The sequence below is a fragment of the Oryzias melastigma genome, unplaced genomic scaffold (assembly GCF_002922805.2).
Source record: "Oryzias melastigma strain HK-1 unplaced genomic scaffold, ASM292280v2 sc00231, whole genome shotgun sequence".
Lineage (NCBI taxonomy): Eukaryota > Metazoa > Chordata > Actinopteri > Beloniformes > Adrianichthyidae > Oryzias > Oryzias melastigma.
The window spans coordinates 105,704-124,945 of NW_023416884.1; the positions used below are offsets into that span (position 1 = coordinate 105,704).

The following is a 19,242-nucleotide window of genomic DNA, read 5'->3' on the forward strand; positions in this document are numbered from 1 at the left end:
CGGTGGAATACTCTCACCTATCTCTAAAGCGTATATTGGTATGAGAAGTACTTTAGACATATGGATTTGACTTCTAAATACATTTAAAACTTTTCAAAGCAATTCAGCCAACCAAAGCAAAGGTTTAGCATGATGGTGGATGGCTGTTGGCTTGTTTGACAGCAACAGTACCTGAAGACACTGCTGTCACTAAGCCAAACATAAACCTCTCTGCGAAAAAGATTTTTTTGGCAATTCCTTGAACTGGGATAGAAGGAGAATGGTTTTAAATGGTAAATATTCCTTTGGTTTGGGTTGCTTTCATCTCTGGCACTCAAAGAAACAATTAAAGTCTGTAAAAGCTGTTAAAGCCTGTGTTTATCCTACATTTTTGTAAATATCTAAAGAGTGTTGTGGGAATTAATTTGTAGTTATTTACTTTAGCCTGTATTGACCTAGTTTGAGTCATTGATGAGGACAAGATCATTTTTAGCACATCACTGCATATAAAGTATAAAGACAGTGGAGTTTGTTTTAAAATTTTAGAATTACTTGTTAATATTTCTTTAACTTAAGGACAGTTTAAGCTTCAGGCACACATGCTATAACTAGATCTGACCCAAAAAAAAAGATGCGGCAAGCATTGACAAACAATGAATCCTCTGTAAAATAATAGCTGGGGGTTCATAACACAGAAACAATACATCTTTGATTCATGGCTGAACTGTGGATTTACATGTGTTTAAAAACTACAGGAAGAACACAGCTTTTTCATCAAGTTCAGGTCTTTAAATGGTTCATCCTGAACACATTAAGAACTTGTCACTTTCACAGTTGTGCAAAAGTTAGATCCTTTTCCATTGATCCAATAGTCTTCTCTGCATTTTCTAAAAATTCTCTTTGAATTATTTATTTAATCGAAATGAAGCCAGAAAGACAAGTGTTAATATTAGGTACCCTCCTTCTGTTCTCATCTCATAAGATCAAAATGATTTGATATTCAGTAGACATTGCAGCATTTTACTTTCAGAATGAAAGGAAGTAAGCATGGAGAAACTTGGCCGCACACTTAGAAAATCAGCTGTTGCTTTTAAATTAGCTGGACCGTTATGTTGAAAAGGCTATTCAATACTAAGAACATTTATTACAGTTCTCAGGTTTTCTCAGGTACAATGTTCAAGGTTAGATTGCATCAAAGTCAGATGAAAGCAAACATCATCATCCCAGAGACCTTCTTAGAGCATGGTCTGGGTAATGTATTCAATGTTTAAATCCATAATAGCACCCGGGGGAAAGACTGAGTTTAAAACGTTTGTAGAGTTTCAAGGAGGAGGTCTCTTCTAATGAGAACACAAAAGCATGACTTTGATTACAAACAATACCTGAACACACTATTATTCTCAACATTCCCATAATAAGAACAATTATAGGTTATGTCAGAATTCCTCACACTAGAGTTGAAGAAAATCTATGAGAAAATTCAGAAAAAAGACCACATTCCAACTGTTGAGCGCAGAGGTAGACAGGTGATGGTTGGGGCTTGTTTTGCAGTCATAGGACTTGGGTAGCTGTTACTGAGACAACCGTTAACTCCTGTGTACCAGAAGGTTCAAAAGTTTTTATTTTAACACAAACTTTTAATGATAGTGAAACTTGTTTGTAATTGGGTCACATGACCCCAAAGTTTTTCAAAAAAAGACGAGGAAAATCAGTATGACCCAATGATCCAGTTAAAATCCATAAGTCCAGACCTCAACCTACCAAGATCTGCAGTAGGACCTTGTGAGGGCGCTACATTGACAAATGTCCAAGAACAAAAACAAACAGAAATGCTTTTGTTAAGAACAAGACAAAATTCCTCCATAATTTTATGGCAGGTTGATAAATCCATAAAGGAATCTCAAGATTTCACTTCTAAATGGAATTGCAAGCTGTTGAATCGGTAGCTCAAAAATTCCCTTCCCAACCCCCCTGCTTTTTCTTATCTTTCTGGGCTCATTTTACTTTGATAAATCAGAGATGGAACTAACTCTGCACAAGACTGTTTCTGATGTACACTACCAGCCAGCTTTTTAGCACATATTTATCACAGCACCGACAGAACCAAACCGAAAAAGTCTCTCGAGCACTGGAGTAGTTTGAAACTAAAATGAACACACCATGTCTTCAGCAGATTATCCTGTTGATCAAGTGATGAGCACAAAATCATTCATGTCTCCCAGGCAGATCCTTGGCTCCACTGCTTCCTGTCAGAAGGCTCCATGTTGGTGCAAACACACTAGCATATCATTGTGTTGAACGATAGCTAGCTCCATTTTCCCACGCAGCCCCGCCTGTACATAAAAGAAACCATTGACAGAGAAGCACCAGAAATTCATTAGTTGGTAAATCTGCCCAATGTCACCGTTCAAAATTGTATTGATAGTTTGTGATGTCTGTGAGTTTCTGCATGTCATTTTATTTCAACAGCAAGAAACCACTGTGAAAACTAAGCAAATAGGAAAACATCTATGAAGCTCTTTGCTTGAATCTTTAGTTGAGGTAAGCAAAATAATACATGACTTACCCAACTTTAAACATTTTCATGTTAAAAGGTTTTATACAAAATACTGGTGGAAAGACAACTTTATGAGCTGACCATCAATAATAAAGCCCTAATTGTTCAACATCCTTTGAGGATTTATTTTCTTGTGTTAGTTTGTTATATTTTTAACAACAAAAAAAGTGTTTGGCTGTGGGTTAAGTTTGATGACATATTTATTGAAATTGAAAAACAAACTTAAAATCCAGATCATCACTTTATTGAGTGTCATAACTCAGTAAATCGTACATAAAAACAAACCTCACTCAGTGTATTTCCTGTCACACCTCAGCGAAGCTCCAGTTCCAGTTGGACCACAATGTTTAATGGACTCTTATCCTTGTCCTGATTGAAGTGGGTCCCACTTTTTTATAGCAGGCAAACTTCCTTTTAGGTTGTTTGAATTGGGATTTTCCAAGCTGATTCCTAAAGTCACACATCAGATCCATCTTCCCAGAAACAAACTGGATACTCCTTCTTGTTATTCTCTGTTGGTGTCTTCTAGAATTTCTTGATCAAAGCCTAGTAGGAATCCGTGGATAGTTCAGGTTAGATCCAACTGAGGATATTCACGAGGGTGGTCCCAACTATATGAGTTGTTCAACAGCGAGATGTTAATTTTAAGCTAGCATTCTTTTATTTGAAGATCCATCTGGAATTTATTCAGTTCAGGGGTTACCGATGGACGCACTCCAGTGAGAGCTAAACTTTCTCGGATCCAAATCCTACCCTGTTTGATCCCACACCCTTCTTATTAATTAAACTTTATCATTTGCCAAAGAAATGACACTTAATTTATAAATATCCACTTTCCGTCTTTGGCCTCATTGATAGAGCTCTAGTTGCCTCCTGGCCATGTGGGACAGTGTCTTCATTTATTATTTACATCCACTGACGTGTCAATGTGCTCATATTGAGCGCAATGTAAAGCACAGTGGCACAAATGTGAGCATATGGGACCGTAAATCCAATGGGTTTAGGAGCAGATGTGGCAGATGACAGACAGAAACAAAATCCCTTTCCCTATAAAGAATAGGAGATCACAGACAGATTAAACGCTGACCTGAAGCGCCCATGCTTAGGACACGGCTTGAATATCAGCAAGTCGGTGTTTCATGTCTCGCCTCAGCATTGGAGAAGGGAAAAGACTCAAAGATTCTTTACACAGTAAAGGGTCCAATCTTGTCAAGGGAGTATTCCATGTGATGAGGTGCGTCTCCGGAGACGATGTTTATTTTTTAAGCTCCATAAACTGCCTTGTTTGGAACATCCTCCCGGTATGTGGATCCAGGTGAAAAGAGGGCCGTTTCCAGGTAAATCGCAGATGTGTTGCTAACGTGAGAGACAAAGAGTGACTCTCAAACTGATCAGCAGAAATCCGACGTGTGGCCAACAGTTAAATCAACATCACTGCTTTCGTAAAACACCCATGCATTAGCATCTATTTCTACTTTGCCTCCATCCTGTTCGGGCTCAGTGGGGAATGACGCCTATCCTCATGGTACTCTACAAACATACTCTATTACTCTATTGAGCAAGGGCTCCGATTGCACTCATTCTGCTTCTCATAGTAGCTTAGGATTGTATCTCAATGGGCTTGACCACTAGCAACTGGCTGGAAACGAAACAAAGCACACAAATAGACAAATTAGGGACATTTTTGCTCAAAGTCGGGCTTCACATACATTCACATATAAGGTCAAATTCTCATTTTACTCTCACAAATTACTTTTTTGGACCATTAACATATTCCAAAATCATCTTCCATTTATAACACTTCATGAACACTAAATGGATACATCTTAAAAAAAAACCATAAACTGCAACTTTCAGCTAAACTAGAGACAAATCCACTGAGATACAACCTCATCACTACATTAAATTCAAATTGTCTTATTGCAAGCTTCTCTTTCAGATGGGACTAAAATTGACTGATTGTTAAGATTGTTGTAGCATTTTTACGGTATACAATTGTTTAGAAGACGAGTCTGTCAAAAACAAATCCTCTCTTATTAACAGAGACTGGATGACTGAAGTTAACGTGTGATGAACATGAAGCAAACAGGGCTTCCCTATATTCCTCTCAATCCACGATGAATGCAATAAAGCCTGCAGTCCTTCAGTTCCAAATACCACCTGTCAAAGGATATCAGATCACATTCATCCTCCCCTCTTCCTCTTCTTTCTCTTCTCCTCTCTTGTTTCCCATCAGCTCTAGGAGCTCACACACAGAATGGAGGAGCCCTAAATAGGGCTAATGAAGGTACGATGCAGCAGGGCAATGCCGGCTGCTGGCAAAACCAGATTAACAGGAATCCCTGATCAAATTTGAGACTTACGGGACCAAATCTCTTTCAGTAAATGTGTGTTGTTTTTTTTTTAATACTGCTTTTCTTTGACTTTAAAAAGTTGGAATAGTCTAAGGCGGAAAGTCAAAGAATTTAATGAGACAAAATTTTCCATTTTTTCTTTATAAATCTAGAAAATAGAATATATTTTATCTGTATCTTGTGTAATTCCTAAGCATGGTGGAGGATTGATAGTATCTCCACAGTACCAAGGAAGATCTCAGTAGGAAATTGCTGAAAAAAAATTCTATATGCAAGATTTTTCTTGCAAAGAAGTGTCAACAATTAGTTGTATCTAGGTCGTGGTAGACCAATTTCTTTTAGATTTACAAAAAAAGTTGTTCTTTCATTAGGGCTGCCAGAATTAGTTGACTAATCGATGACTAATCGACTATTTAAATAGTCGATTAGGCGTTACTTTATATTATATGGAGTCAGAGTGAAGTAAAGTTGAAGAAAGTTGTGAGCATTCAGCCCCATAAATTTCCCTTTTTTATTTGAGTTTGTGAGACTAGAACTTTATATTTTGTGAAAAATAGTTCATTTTTTCGGATGCCAAACTCATTTAATTTAATCTTAGTGTAATACCCGAAACTAATGAAGGACAGAGGCTGCATGATTCATTAAGTTTAATAAATTATCATCTTAACTGTCTTTACCTTTATTTCATTTAAAGCTAATGATAGTTAAGATGTGTCAAAGTCCACTAATCGGAAAAAAATAATCAGCAATTAGTCGACTATTAAAATAATTTTTTATGGCAGCCTATCCTTTATATGCGTTCTGTAAATCGTCAATGCATTTCGCACAAACTCCTACCAAAATCTGGAGGAAAATGTGCTCACAGTTATAACGAGAACAGGAATTGTTCATTCAATTTTTGTCACTCCTGGGCCAGTTAGTGTCTTGTCTCCAGCCTGAAAAGCCACCACCAGCCCATAAAGTTTGACACACTCTCTGACTTACTGAGACTAAAATAATAACGGGTTCTAAATATTTTTGAATATTTTTTAGAAAAATGTGGTCTTGAATTTGCTGGCAAATGGGTGAAATTGAGGTCTGGATGTTTTCACCTCCTATGACAGTGCTCAGTGAACACTGTCAAAAGATAGCAAAAACAATTTCTATAATTTATTTTAAGATTTTTCTAAGCTTTAATCAAGGGGATTTCTATATGATAAGTTTTTGGAGGTGATTTCTGTACATCAAGCGAAATTAGCCCCTCTAAACAAATGTGTTGGTGTCAGCATGACAAACAGTATGCTGTTACAAATAAGGTTGGGGTGGTCGGTGAGGGTCATGGCAACATTTTGTTTAAACTAACAGAGTTTATAGGGTTCATAAAGTACCTATAACCCACTTCCACCTGTTTAAACATACAGTTTCAGTTACACATCTTAACCGCCAAAAGATAGTTTCTCCGCTTCCATCAACTTCTTCAAAGAAACGCAATGTTTAAATGAATAAAAGTTGATGGACGCATCGGACCTGACTGCAGCTTGCGTCATGCTGGTGCAGGCTGCATGCTTGTGGAAACAGGAAACTCTAAACTTGTGCCGGTGTCTATAGCTCACCCCTCTGCACCGTACAGTGAGAGTAAGAAACATGAGAGCCATCCATCACCCGAAACCCTGAGCACCTGCCGTTTTCTTTTCACTGCTCAGAAGATAGCAGTTGCCTCCTGGACTCAGTGAGTGCCAGGAATTTTTCTGAATAAAGCTCTGGAAGTTAAATATATTACATAACAGAGGCCGGAGTCCATATTTGAATGTCTAAAGCATGTGCACATATGGGCAAAAAATGAAGCTAAGGGGGTATTTTTGAAAAGGGAAGGCAATTCTTCTGAAACTCAATATTCTAAAGATCTTTCAGTCATTTTGCGTCCGATGTAGTTGATTGATTCTTTTCTATGAATACAATCTTCTTACGAGAAAAAGGGAACTCATTTAATTTTATCATCCATCTGTCATCGCTCTCTGGCGCCAATCGATTGAAAGTAAAATCCATTTTTGTAATGGATGGTCTTCTCTGAATGATGGATTTTTCTCCTCCTGTGTTGTTGACCCTGTTTTGTGCTAGGAGGGCACGTTGGGACCTGAGCTGCTATTTTAGCCGAGATGGAAACACAGGCAGGGATGCGGGCGTTGGACTGGACTAGAGGATGAATGGATGAAAGAGACATTTAAAAGGCTGGATCTAGCTTTGGGAGCCTGTCTTGGCAGAACAGAAGCTCAATCAAAGCATCAGTGAATACTCTGGATTAAACCAATACACTAATCCGTAGATTTTTATAGCAATGATCTAATATGAGAAGTTGAAAAGAAAGCCTCAAAATGTTCAGTTACCTTCATGGGGAACTGGAACAATTTACCGAGAAATCCTCTTTTGATACCAAAATAACTTTTAGTTTCCATAATAACATGGAAGGAAATGTTGTGATTGCCTAACACTATGTTCACACTGGACGTGAAAGCGTCCCAAAGCAGCACAGAGAGGGTGCGGCATCTGCACTCTCCTGCAATTAACAGCAGACGTGCATTTTTTTGCCATCATAAGTAAGTAAATAACCTAAAAAATGTTACACAACGTTTCTGTGAAGAAGCAGCAAGTACTTCCTAGGCCTACACTTCTTTAATGTATCTGTTGTAGAGACACACAGAAAAAAGTGTGTGTTGACATATTTGTTTTCGTCTGTTTAGATACGAAAATATGGTCGCATTTGTAAATCGTTTATTCATTTATTGTGAATAATTGGTTATAATTTGAAAATAAACTGCATTTTCTCATGTATCTTGCTGTAACTTCCAGCCAGAATTGACAAAGATCGCTTGCGCACAAAATAGACCAGACTTCAAAACGATCCGCTGCACGGCGCAAACCTTCCACGGAGGACCGCGGAGCTCCGCGCCTGGTGTGAACCACACCATAGGCTAACAAGGGTGACGAATGGTCTGTTCCGCGTCCAGTGTGAACCAGGCATAACTGTGTGATTGATTATTTTACCACCAAAAAACCCCTTTCTATTGATTGTAAAAATGATTTTTCTACTAGCCATGTTAAACTCTGTACTTCTTGTTGTGGTTACTCTGGGATGCTTGCATCTTTACCCGCAGCCCAAGTTAAAGGTCTCATAACTGATTATGTAAATAATTTCCCAATAAATATTTTCAAGAACATTCTGCCTCTAAAATCTCCATATAGATGGACATATGGATGTAGAATTCACCACTTGGTGTCTTTTATTTGTTTGGGGTTTGCTTCTGTTGAAAGAACCTAAATATTCCTTACATCGTTTTCTGATCTACGGTCTTCTCTCACGACAATTTCCCTGGTTTTAACTACATAAGTAGACCTAAATAACCCTGCAGATCTCATTCAACTGGATATAATAAGCTCAATGTTTAGACTTACCTGAAACAGGTTTTTATTTCAGGTTGAAAAGAAAGATCCATTGTTATCGATTACGTCATGTTCCAAACAAGCTTTTGTGAATTTCCCAGCATAAGAACACTGGTCAGTTTGACGTCCATTTCACAGAAATGTTGAATCTCAGTTCCACCCCTCAGCCCTTCCCTTGCACTTACCCCTACCCTTCAGCCCTTGAAATAAAGGGCTAAGGGGGAGCTCCTCCAAAAGCAGCTCCATTCTACAGGCTGTACTGACACAGTCTGAGTAGAGGGGCGTCCAACTATTGTCCTTAAGGTCCACTGTTCCTGCGTTCAGACCATTGATTATCTCGATCTGTGAGGGTTGGGGTGATTGAGCAGGAAGTAAGGCAGTGGCCCTGGACGTCTGGAGTTGAACACCCCTGCTCTGGAGCTATATTTACCCCAGGACCCTTTTTGTCCTTGGTTGATTCCTGACCTCTAAGATGGTTGAACAATGTGACAATAAACTAAAAAAACTTGGTCACAAAAGACAAAACAGCCCTCGATGGTCGTTCGTGTGAACGTCTTCTTTTGCTGTGCTAAACGGCCTACTCAACTTGCATCCTTGTTGCTTCTCAGACGTCTTCGCCCCTCCTGATTACCTGGGTGGGGTGTGTTCCCCCGGTGTAGAAGCTGGAGAAGAACCCCCCCTCCCGACATGGTAGAAGACTGGATGCAACATTAGACAGAACAAAGGAGATGGAAAAGTTCTCTTACCCCTTTGGTTGTTTGTGTTGTCCTTCGTATGGTCTTTCTTTTGAAGGGCTGTGTGTAGCTCTTCCCTCCTGGACCCCCCACCCCCCTCCCCATCCAAAGAGAACAAAGACTCCCCCACCCCCATACTTGAAATGAAGGGGTCAAACTAAGGGGTAGAATTGAGATTCACTCTAAACACCACACATGGATATATGGATATGTAATCATTGCCACAACTCTTGAATTACTTTATTGTCAGTTTATTAGCTAGAACAAGAAGTTTTTATATGTTTGAAACATTTTTCTCCAATCTTTACAGTCTGACCAGAGGTTTGTAAACGGTGGCATTAATAAGAGCTGGTTGAATTCTCTACGTCTTAAGCAGCTTAAAAGCTTCCTTTATTATCTGCTTTAAGGAAACTCTGTTGCATCCTTCGTTATTACAACTCAGTCTTTCAATGCAACTTACTCTGGTTCTGCCACACAGGTAAACTTGGCAATAAAGATGATCAACGACTTTAAGATTTCAGTAGACGGGAAGGTTGGTCTAATAAAATAAACCAGTAATAACCTTGGGATGATGGTCTCCTTCAGGCATGGCCTCTCTGGGCTTCTGTACTTACATGTTGTGTCATTAATTGAGGTAATTGCAATTATTGATTGTGTTGCAGTAAAAACCCCCACAGAGTGGTCAGGCTTTCGCTTCTTTATTCTGCCAGAGCTTAAAGCCCACATGCTGTGATCCAAGGTTTATTTCTGACCTCGGTAAAGAAAAATATTGACTTAATGACTCATCTGGAGAAAAATCAGGTCATAATTGTACGGGTCAAATCGTTGTACCGTTCTATGGTTCTATTTGTGGTTCTATTTCATAGTAAAATGAAATAGAACCAATTGGGAACATGGTGTCCGAAGTTAAATAGAGCCTCATCAAAATGGAACAGAACTTTTGGTTCTGGCCAATGTGACCTTGCAGATCCAGATCCAGGACTGACCTGATGACGGGAAAGGAGGCCCACGTGACCCCAGATGTGCGGCCACGGGCTGCAGGGGGGAGGGGGGTGATTCTGTCAGGCAGGGGGGTGTGATACCGTTTTGGTGCATTTGAGTCGGCTCGTTGTCATCAGTGTTGCAGGACTGCAGCAGATGAATGAGGGTGACCTCGATCCCACGTCACGAAGCCTTTTTTTTCTCGTTCATTTTAGCGTCGTGTTCGTAGATTGATCTCCGCGCGAGCCGCTTCTCCGCGTGTCCTCTTTACAAATGGTTCCCACGGTGGAGGAGGAGGAGGGGGAGGTTTGGGGGAGGAAATCCCGCAAGGTTACCCGCAGAGGTACAGAAAACTGCGCGAATGCCCACTGCGGGGTGGAAAATTTCGATGGAACAAATCGACGCATCCGATGCGCTGAGGGCCTACCGAGCGCAGCCGCAGACCCGGACGGTGATGCTAACGGCGGGGTTCGCCCGTCTCCCGCACGCCGCCGCAGACGCTCTGCAGGCCGGCACCGTGCGGCTCTTACCGCTGAGGGAGGCCGGGCGTCCGCTGAGCCTGGTGACGGTGATCCGGGGCGGTGGAAGGGCTGTCGGTGTGCCAGCTGCGCCGCTGCTCGATGCTCCGGTCCGGGGATGAATGAATGACAGAGCCGCTCTGTGTGGAAGAGCACAGGCACAGGCCCCGCCCTCAGGGATGACGTCAGCGTCTGACCTGACTCCAGTTTCCAGCATCTTCCCAGCTCACCATCGACTCGCGGCCGTCAGCCTCCCGCATCCGTGATGCCAGCCTTATGAAACCGATTTATTCTACATAACACGTCAAAATAGCCATATTTAATAAAAAAAATCATAAAGGAATACATACAACTTCACTTTTTATTTATTAATTTATTTTTTAATTTAGGGCACCAATTCACCAGCAATGTCCTCTTGAGAGAAATAATCCAATCACCTGAGACTTGTGTAATCCAACAATTCAAACCAAAAATAATTCCACAAGCATGCACCAACAGGTTGCATTAAAGCATCCCCTTCATGGAGAGGAAAAATAATCCATAAAAAAATTTTAAAGTCCTGTTGGATCATCTTTTGATTGTATTTCCAAAGAGCTCCCAGTGGTCTTTTCATTATAATTATCCTGTTTTTACCTAAAAATTATGTCCGGAAATCGATTAAAAAAAATGAACTAATTAATCGCAAACCTGGACAAAATTAATCGCTATGATATTTTTTTTAGTCTCAGTATTTGCCGACCACTTATTATCTGTGAATAATCACAATATGAAATCACAAATGAAGCATTTATTTTTAATTAATAATAATTAATTAATAATTAGTAATTAATTAATAATAATTTTCAATTTAATTTTACCGTCAATCAATTACCAAATAAAAAAATCTGATTAATTGCTATTTTGTGTTGAGATTAATCACGATTAATCAGAATGTTTTACCAGATAAAATGTATCTGTGCAATATGGCACCGGACTATGAATCAAACAGTTTGCATTTTGTGAAAAAGTGATCTAAACCACAAAAATACCAAGACTAAGGTACTAAAACCGTCGACCGTCTGAGTCAGCAGCTCCCCCTAAACAAAGCTATCTAAAGAAAACAAATAAACAAGGCCAACAAACAAAGCCAACAAAGGTTTCAACCCCAAACTAAGATAACAAAACCCACCAGTATAAGACATCTGAGGACAATGAGGGGAAAAAGAAAATGGCTGTTTGCCACAGAGTATCTTTTATTTTGAAAATAAGGTATTTGAGCTTCTGTCAAACATAATTAAATAATAATAATATTTTGAGAGACACTTGGTTCTTTTTGTATTTTTGCTCTTCTTCGTGCCAAAAAATAGACAAATTCACATTTATTATTTAAAAAAATAAGGTCATGAATGCAAATCCAAATTTCTTAAAGTAAGACTATGAGCTCAAATGTTTCCTTTACTCTTCAAGGTTGCTGACCCTTGGGATAAATGATATCAGAGGATAAGAGCCCAGGAGCTAAGACATGATGTCAAATTCTAAAAAATGAGATTTTTTTTTATATCACTTTTCTACTTCAGTGATCAAGTGGAAGACTGTTGAATTCATTGCAAAGACTCATAAATGAGAGCTACTTTGTCAATTCTGATTGACTCTCATGGTCAGGGTTGGATTGTGTTATTAAATTATTGATATTACACCTTTCCTCATCTAACAAAAATACATTTACAGTATGATGGGATGCCTATCACTTCAACTGGTCTGTCAACAGCAAATAAGGCAACCGCTCAGTGGAAACGAGGCTTAAAATCAGCATCCTGCCTAAGGGTCCTCTGGCCAGGGACTGGTATCAGTAGATCAATGATTTAGAAGGTGTCAGCGTTCTGTAACCGACCTGCATTTCGGCCATGAACACCAGATAGGGAGCAAAAACACGAGTTAGCAGTATGTTGTGTGTTTTCGCCTATGTGCAAATCAATGAAATGACATAAAGATTCTTTAACTTTCTAAAAATTAAATTCATACAACAAATAGAAACCTAAATGTATGTTTTCTACCTTGTAAATATAAACACATCTATCATCTAAAGATATGCAGAAATACCGGTTAGTTATGTGAAATATATATATATAGCCAGGATGGCGACAACCTGAGAGATGGAAAAACCGGCTTCAGATCAGCCCAACACAAATCAGTGGGGGACGTCACACACCAGCTGTCCACCTTCATGCAGTCTTAGGGTGGAAAGAAGCACCAGTAAGTCCCTGTTTTCTCCTGGTTCTTTTGTTTGGTGAATTCGACCAAATTCTTCAAAAATCTGTCATTTTTAAAAGAATTTCACTCATTTGTGGATTCTGCAACCCAGAGTAACAAGACGGCGCTGTCGTGTGTTATGTAAGTGTCTGGCCATAACAAACAAAACCCGACAGCATGTTCTCATTACCCACACACAATCTCTGCAAGCAAACACAAGCAGAGCAATTATAAATGATCTGCATGGTTGTAGATTTACTTCCTGGTTTCTGTCAGAAACAGAGATTAATTAGGAAAATGTGTGACAGATGATTTGTTAAATGAGGCTCTGGAAATTTGAATTTTGTGTTGTACACTGATGCACTGAGAATATTGTCTAGAACTGGTCTCCAGGATACTGGTAAAGTAAAAGATATTTTGTTATATTTATATTTTGATAAATCCCTTCTGGGGAGTAACAGGATCCCAACTACTGTGTGTAGCCAGACAATCGCAGGGCCACACAATCACTCCCACTTCAAGAAAATTTAGAGTGACAAATGAACCTACACAGCCTGTTTTGAGATTGTAGCAGGAAGCCGGAGAAAACCACAAATGCTGAAAACTCTACTCTATACGGTCCAAGCTGGGATTGGAGCCAGGGCCATCTTGTTGTGAGCAATAACAACCCTGTTCTACCCATTCCAGCACATCTTTACTCTGATAAAGGAAGGATAGTATTCACACTAAACTCATTTTTCATGGCAGTTGAATTGAGCTTAAAATCAGTAAAGTTTCTAAAAATGGTTATAGATTAAAGATGTATATTTATTTTTATTTCTAAACTGTTAACACGAGAATTTATCTTTGCTTATATCACGGGATCATATCACCATACCATAATCTTGTGATCTCGTTTTGTTCATTCACTTAAAATGTTACGCTTCTGTTATGCCTCTGCTCTGTGGAATGTCAGTCCATGGAGCCAATCACAGACCGTATAAGAACTGGACATAGCAAGTGTTAAGGTCATCCATAGGATAAGCCTTACCTCCAGCCCAACCAATTAGTGCAACCGATTAGTCTGAATCACGTTAGGAGGAACTACTGTCACCAATCATGAGTGATTGGTCAGTGTATAACTTGAATAACCTGCAATGATGAAAAATATCTTTGAAAAATAGGATTTGAAAGAATGAGTTAAGAATTATATGTCAGTTATTCTGACATAAAGAATGACTGAGTAATAACTGTCTAGTTCTCAATGAAAGTCTATGGGACCTTGGTCTTCTTGCAACCATGAGACAGGAGGGATTGAGAAGTCCATTACTTCCATAGTCATTGGAGCCAACGAAGAGGTATTATTGTGAAAATAATTACAAACACGTTTTTATCAGTTTCGTCAGGATAACGATGCTTGATAATAGGAATCACAAGACACAACCAGAAATCAGTGAAATGGAAAATACTGTAAATAAAAATAATAATATTTTTAGGGTACTGGACTCTATCAGGGTGTCTAACATGTAGTTACTTTGCAATACAAATTATTAACCAACACCTATGTATACATTTGTTAAAAGTAGTTGCATTTCTTTTTCAAAGGAGGGTTGTCTCCTTGTACCCGTCCCCAGCCTGGCAAAAATACAGGGGTGTGTTAGGAAGGTGATTCCGGGCTAAGACTCTCCGCCAAAGCAAATGTGTAGATCAGTAAAAGCTGATTGACTGTGGTGACCACTGAAAGGGTATGCTGAAAGGTTAGACTATTTGCATAGTTTTTATGACTATAAGGGATTTTGTCAGTGTTGATTGTTAAACATCATTTTTCTGGACAATATCAACCTACTTTCACATAATGGTTGTAACTGCTAAACATAAAATATAGAAAAAAAAGTCAGAAAACTGTTTGCTCTTAGAAAAAAAAATATATTGTGTGAAATGAACCTCTGCCTTATAATTGCTGCAACTAACCAAAATCTTTGTCCCAGTTTCCCTAAACCAGTCTATTACTGGTGGAAAGTACTTGACCAGATTCACAGCATTGGTATCTGACTGAACCAGTATCGGTATTTGTCCTCTGCATGCATGGTGCCTTGTGTGAGTTGACGGACACGGTCGACCACAAATCAAAGCAGGGTCACTGGTGAGGGTGGTCACTGCGGTGACCAATGAGGTTTTAGGGAGCGCTTCCCCTCCCCCATCCACCCCTCTGGACACGCCCCTGATCTTAAGAAGAAGCAGACAAAGCAAGGATGAATGAGAGGACGCCTGCAATGTGAAGGGTGCTTTTATACTGAGGGAGCACGGTTAGGTAGTCTGAATATAAATGAATGCCTGGTAAACCAATGCAGTGATTAACATTAACAGGTCTGTGGGACCTCACGGCCTGCTGGTTCCTTCCTTCCTGCGTGCTTACCCGTGGGGGTTTTCAAAGACTCCTTTAAAGATGGAGTTTCTCCTGATCAAAAGAAGTACAGTGTATTTTGACTTTAAGTTTGACCAAAGGTGTCTGAGTCACATTCTGACTGATGGAAAACACAAAGAAATGAAAAAGGACAACAGCGGCAAAACAACCAGGAAGAATTAATATAATTATTTATTTATTTATTTTTAATCTGAAGTGAATTAAGTTTTTAAAAAGTTGTTCTTTTTTCTTTGATATATAAAAACAAAAGAACAGACAATTTAATTAAGAAAATTCTCATTGAACAGTGAGTACACAGACACACAGACAGACAGCTATGTTCTGGCATGAAGTGACCACCAAAGAGAAAAACTTTTTAAAAAAAATAAAGCATTTTATTGAGCAACAAAAAAATTAAAATATTGATATATTTGGTTAAAATACTTTCACTGCTTATATTTAATGGGGTAAAGATTATAAATTTTAAGTAATTTATTGTTGTGTACTAAGAAGATGAAATCAATAAATTCAACATGTCATATTGCCTAGCATATTAACTTCTCATTAAGGTTTCAGAAAGGGAATAAAATACTTTAAACTCTCAAAGTCTTTCCAGTGTTTTAATGAGAAGTAGCAACTTTGTAAGTTTCTTCCTAAATTTTATTTATTTATTTATTTTTTGTGGTGTGACGGCAAACAGGGAAAACACAATGTCCGAACTCATTTGTGCTACTTTGGATGTTGTTTTTCAAGAGGTCTTTATAATTAATTTGTATTTTTTTATCAAGAGAATAAACCAAGCACTGCACTTGGTTTAGGCTTAATGGCATTGTCAGTCTTGAGAAAAGACGAGGAAACAGAAGGCAGATTTAGAATAACAGCCAAGTTCCATAACAAGGATTTGGGCAACTGAGGTACCAATCTTCGAGTGCCACCAGCGCCTTCTGAGCTCTCCTACAAATGGTGCGCCCATGGGAGAGTAATTCCATGTTGTTTCATCTGGTTTGATCCAAACAGGGCCAGTTGGGAGAAGCTCCAGCCATCAAGTGGTTGCCCGCAAGCTCCAACCCCAGGTTGGGCTCCAGAATGAGGCTCTGGTGACGCAAATCCAGCAACGTAATGGAATCTCGAAGTGTATTTCTCATAAAGGGGTTCTGAACTAGGACCTGTCTGCCATGGGAGACGCTACCAGGGTCAAAAGCCCTGGACAGCTTAGCACCTGGGGTCACTCTAGCTCTTAAAACCCTCCACTACTGGTGGTTCACAGAGTTAAAGTTAAAGTCCGATTAGTTGCAATGCACCCAGGTGTACGAAATTTATTTCCCACAATTGACTCATCCCCTAGGGGAGCGGTGAGCTGCAGACACCGCCGCGCTTGGTAACCATTTGGTGGTTTAACCTCCCAATCCAACCCCTTTATGCTGAGTGTCAAGCAAGGAGGCCCTGGGTCCCATTTTTGAGTCTTTGGTATGAGTCTGCCAGGATTTCAATTTACGACCTTCCAGTCTCAGGGCGGACACTCTACCACAAAGCCACTTAGCTGGTAAGAGCCTCTGCTCCTCCACATCAATGTGGCTTGGGGATCTGGTCCAGATGCCTCCATGGGGAGGTGCACCAGGCATGTCCCACTTGGTGGAGGCCCCGAGTAAAACTCAGGACATGGTTCTTGACCAAAGAAAGGTAGCTTGCCCTCTCTCAGTGGGTGAAGTGCTCCTGCCCCAGGTGGAGGAGTTTAAGTATCTTGGGGTCTTGATCACAAGTGAGGGATCATTGGAGTGAGAGATTGACAGGTGGATTGGTGCAGTGGCCATCATTATCTGGTCGCTGTACCGGCCCGTTATGAGTAAGAGAGAGCTGAGGCAGAAAGCAAAGCTCTCGATTTATTGAACGATCTTCGTTCCAGTACTTCACTGGATCGTGACCGAAAGAATAAGGTACCGAATACAAGCGACCAAATGAGCTTCCTCTAGAGAGTGGCTGGGTACTCCCCTAGAGATAGGGTGAGAAATTTGATCACTTGGAGAGAGCTTGGAGTAGAGTCACTTCTCGTTCCCATCGAGAGGCGCCAGTTGAGGCGGAATCTTGCCTCATGGACTCCTCCATGAGAAGAAGACCCAGGACACACTGGAGAGACTACGTCCCCCAGCTGGCCTGGGAACAGCTCTGGGTCCCCCCAGAGGAGCTGGAGGAAGTGCCCAGGGAGAGGGAAGTCTGGGCATCTTTGCTTACACTGCTGCCCCCATGGCCCTGTCCGGGATGAACGGAAGAAGATGGATGGATGGAATAAGGATCTTAATTAGTAAAAGGCAATCAAGTTACAACCCCCAACAATTCCTAGACCCTACATCCATCCTTACCATCATGTACTAAATACAACTAAAGAAACTTTCTTTCTCCAACTACTCAATAAGACCGAACCAGGTCAATATGCCTGGTCAAGTAACTTTCCTTTGCTTTATAATGACATGTCACTTCTCCACACAGCATCTGTGCTTATACAGGCAACAGCACTATCTTCCCTTTCATTAACCATCTCATTTTTTAGCATAGGAAAATGGATTAACCTTAGTTCTCCATCCAGTTTCTTCAGCTTCTGCTTCTCTGTGTGTTTTCATGTTTTCATCCTTCACAGGCCATTTGTACAGAGTTCTCCCAGGGATTTACAATATCTTCTGAGTCAAATGAAAAAAAAATCACTTTTAGTCTTAAAATAGTGAAGGCAATAACCTGAAGAGCTATAACCCGACCTCCCAAATCCTCTCTCAGTTGCTCGTCTCCATCTTCATCCAAACGATCAGTATCTCTCCCACAGTGTGCTGCACTTGTCGCCTTCATGAACAATTGTCTTTTCTCTGCTTCTCCATTTATTTCTATGCATTTGCCTTCTATAGCTGCGACGAAGCATCCTGGCATTTGCTAATGCCTTCATGTAAATCTCCCCTGTGAAAAGCTTTCCTTACATCCTGATGAAACGTACTGCCTTTGAAGACAGTAAACATGATGGGTCTTCATCCATCTGTTCACATTCTGGGGAGATGCAATTCTCCTAACAACATTTCACTCTGCCTTCCTCTATCTCCCATGGCAGTTTCTTTTTCTCTATGCCTCCCAGCGTCGTTTGCTGGTGTCACCTGAAAAAATACTGTTACTCATCATGCAATCTTTTCTTGCTTTTTATTTAATTAATAAGCATCTCTCTCTTAATAGCTCCAGACGCTCTGCACCATGACTGATGGGATAAATTTAAACCAAAGTCACCACATTCATGCTGCACCTGTCCATCAACGTCTCTATGTGTAAGCCTGAGTCTGCAGCACTGCCTCTTTTGGTTTCCACTTCCTTCCTGAAAGGACATTTGGAAGTGTGCTGGACACAACTGGGTCCCTCCCTGATATGATTGGGTTATTCCCAGTCGTGCCTAAGTATTTAAACTAGTTACTGGAAACCCTAGCATCTCTCTTCCATATGAAGGCACAGTGCTTACGTACCATGGACTACTTTTCTAATTTAAATCTCTAATTTTGCAAAATGAATATCAAAGTGCTAAGCTCAGTGAGTGTGCCAAATCTCACATTTTCTGTTTATTTGTAGGGCCAGATGCATCCGTGCTATTCAAGCCACGTACAACCTGCTGTCTTCAGTTAGCAACCCCGTATGTATCATCATAACAAACAGAAGACAAGTTCTCATAGCTATGCTTCTAGATCTTTGTGCTTCATTCTGGCCCTGTATTAATTTGAATTCAAATGCTCTCCTTGTTTCCACTGAGCGGTCCGGTTCGGTATCTTGAGCGTTTTCATTGTTAAGTGAGCCTTTTAAACAGTACTGACCTGTACCTCTTGGGGAGCCCCCATCGATTCCAAGTCCATTGAAAAATAGAATGGAACTGTTGGAGCGGAGTCGCTGAGCCACTCGTTGATTGGCAGAAAGCGATGACAATAATTAGAAAGCATCAATATAGTGCTCATTTCAAGGGTAACCAAACAGGGAAGTTGGATGCTGACTCCACCCACAGCCGAAATGTGAAAATCCAGGGAGAGGGGTGGGGCTGGGGAACAGAACTGTTATCATTACTGGATGTGAGATTTCT

General features: G+C 40.2%; 1 protein-coding gene across 9 annotated transcripts in view; it reads right to left on the bottom strand.

The window, feature by feature from the left end:
• The window catches only part of nat16 (N-acetyltransferase 16), a 21,440-nt gene extending 10,741 nt beyond the window's left edge, over positions 1 to 10,699 (bottom strand). For 3 of the 9 annotated variants that reach the window (XM_036210763.1, XM_036210762.1, XM_036210761.1), the window contains exon 1: positions 2,139 to 10,678. The gene's annotated coding sequence lies outside the window, so the exon portion shown is untranslated. Of the gene's footprint in view, positions 1 to 2,138 lie in introns of all 9 variants that reach the window. The other 6 variants (XM_036210765.1, XM_036210764.1, XM_024262370.2 and 3 more) reach the window with 5 other exon arrangements.
• Between the last annotated feature and the right edge of the window lie 8,543 nt (positions 10,700 to 19,242).